This window comes from Pseudophryne corroboree, chromosome 3 (genome assembly GCF_028390025.1).
Source record: "Pseudophryne corroboree isolate aPseCor3 chromosome 3, aPseCor3.hap2, whole genome shotgun sequence".
Lineage (NCBI taxonomy): Eukaryota > Metazoa > Chordata > Amphibia > Anura > Myobatrachidae > Pseudophryne > Pseudophryne corroboree.
Window position 1 is genome coordinate 515,657,291 of NC_086446.1, and position 2,924 is coordinate 515,660,214.

The window sequence follows — 2,924 nt, forward strand, 5'->3', positions numbered from 1 at the left end:
TCAACTGTTTAAATTGGCCTTGTGTAGAAGGAGGGAATTCAATGGAGACAAGAAGTAGAGGCAAAATAAGACTCCACACAGTAGTTCTCAGGTTGCTTTTATTCATTTTATTCATCCATTGTAACATTTTGCAAGGAATAGACAGCAACGATTGAATCCAATTTTGATACAGTGTAATAGCCTGCTTGCAAAATCAAGGAGTTTATCAATGCGGCAAAAACGTTGACAATCCTTGGGAAAAGCTAAGCAGTCATCATTAGTCTATTTTTGGAATACAGAATAGGAAAGGTGCACCGGTCCCGGAGGTACTGCAATACCGGGTCAATGCGTGGAGTGGACAGAGCAAGCTCTTCTTCCATCTCCCTGTTCTAAAAATCCATTTAATATATGGCCCCCAGATAGGGGGCGTATCAGATATTAAACTGATAAGAACAGATTTTTTGATTGAAAAAGCAGTCTTTATTTGGCATAAAGTAGCAAAAAACATACGAGTACATAGACAAACATAAGTACCGTGTCGCAGCACGCCAAAACACAGTACAGATGCAGTTGGTATAGTGCAGTCGAAGAACTACGGCACAGGCCTGAGCCTACACTATAGTTCTCGGACTGCACTATGCATTTAAACTATACAATAACACAACAGTTAATAAGGCTATGGGTGTGGAGGGTAGGGGGGTGAGGGAGGGTGAGTCACATGCCCGAAGCTTTATTGAAGGACAGACACATATAAGGGGAGGGGCAATAAATAGAAAGACATCAATAAAACAACAGACATTGTGAGTGAGGGGAAGGGGCCACGGTCCCAAAGTCTCATTATTCAGTTCAAACAAGGGGAGAGGGGCAGAAAAAGGGGGATTTTAGTCCCCTTCTTCCTCAGGGCTGTCCATGATGGAATAGTCTCTGAGCAAGCTGTGAACCAGCCTGCAACAGTCCTGGATGGACATCCTCTCCCTCCGCAGAATGAGGCGGTTCCTGGCAAGCCACGAAGCGTCCTTAACACTGTTCATAAGGCGCCAGGCATCCTGGATCGCCCCAACGGTGTGGGTGCCAGGGAATAGTCCGTAGAGTACCGAATGGTACGTGAGACAGTTCCTTGGCACAGAGTTTTTCAGTTCGTTTTCCAGGGCATCCAACAACAACTGGGCCCAGGCACAGTCCCAAAACAGGTGCATAGATGTTTCCTCATGTATGATGCACCTGGGGCAATGTCTGTACCTGCACAGGTTCCGGGAGTGCATGAATGACCTGAGGGGTAAACCCCCTTGGATGGCCATCCACGACAGGTCTTTGTGTCTGTTTGTGAGCCTTTTGGAGGCCACATTCTCCCAGACCTGTTTGGCAGTCGCTGAAGGGAGCCCCGGAATCGGCTCCAAATCGTCTTTAGCTCTGATGAGCTTGTAGATCGTCTTCGGTTTCCATAAGTCAGGCTTAACTCCCTCCAGTTGGTGTTCCCTCACGAACTTGGACACGTCCAGGTAGTACCACGGAGTGTTCCAGTTGTAAGGGATGGAGCTGTCCCATTTGTCCCAGCCGAGGTTCCTCCAAAGAGGCAGGAGGAAGAAACGGGACATGGAGTTTCCTGCAGAGTCGTTAAAGTTCTCGCACAAAGTCCTGCGGATGCAGTTACAAACGAAGAAGGCTCGAAGCATGGTGGGGATATCCGGGATACCCTTTCCACCCTTGAGGGGCTCCTTGTACATAACTGCACGCTTTACTCTGTCCATCTTGGAGCCCCAGATGAAGTGGAACACTGCCCTTGTGATGGCCCTGCAGACCGCGACCAGTGGTGGCCAGGCCTGTGCGGTGTACTGCAGAATGGGGAGAATCTCGTTACGCAGCACAAGTGATTTCCCCTCGATGGTAAGTTCTCTGAGGCTCCACAATCCAAACTTTTGACGAACCGTCGCCAGTCTCTCGTCCCAGCATTTCAGGGCTGCACCCTCACGCCGAACCAGACTCCCAGGATCTTAATGAAGTCGGCCTTGATGGCTAAAGGAAATGGTGCAGAGGATGACAGGTGCCACTTTCCGAAGAGCATAGCCTCTGACTTCCCGCAGTTGACTTTAGCCCCTGAGGCTCGGCCGAAGTTCTCGCAGGTCTGGACGAGTGCTGTCACCGAACGATGATCCGCGCAGAAGACAGTGACGTCATCCATGTACAGCGAACACTTGGCCTCTCGTCGGTCACGACCCGGTGCGGCGATCCCTCTGATCTCTGGATTCCGTCTGATGCATACAGCCATAAGCTCTATAACACAAACAAAAAGAAGAGGTGAAAGAGGGCAGCCTTGTCTGACCCCAGACAGGATGGAAAAGGGGTCAGTCTTCCAGCCGTTCACCAGCACCGAGCTGTGGATATCAAGGTACATCAGGTTAACATACGTACAAAACATTTTACCGAGGCCAAATTTATGCAGAACCCTGCCCATCAGCTCATGTGAGACACGATCAAAGGCCTTCTCCTGGTCAAGACTGACCAGGGCCGCGTGAACGTTCCGATCCTTGATGTAATGGACCGTGTCTCTGAGGAGGGCGAGGCTGTCTGCAATCCTGCGACCAGGGATGGCGCAGGTCTGGTCCGGGTGAATGATCTGTCCGATGACAGCCTTCAGCCTGTTGGCGAGCACCTTGGCGAGGATCTTGTAGTCCACGTTTAAGAGAGAGATGGGCCTCCAATTTTTCAGCTCACATCGCTCCCCCTTACGCTTATACAAGATCGTGATCATTCCCTCCCTCAGCGATGGGGGCATTTTGCCCTCCACCACCATCTCCCCATACAGCTCGAGCAGGTCCGGTCCAATGAGGTCCCACAGCGCTACATAGAGCTCTGCTGGGAGACCATCACTGCCCGGGGTCCTGCCCTGCCTAAAGGATCTGGCGGCAGAGTGCAACTCCTCCAACGCCAAGGGAGCATCCAGGGCG

At 51.0% G+C, this 2,924-nt stretch overlaps 1 pseudogene; it reads right to left on the reverse strand.

The window, feature by feature from the left end:
• Window positions 1-283: 283 nt before the first annotated feature.
• LOC134899679 (U2 spliceosomal RNA) lies at window positions 284-457 on the reverse strand (annotated as a pseudogene).
• Window positions 458-2,924: the final 2,467 nt, after the last annotated feature.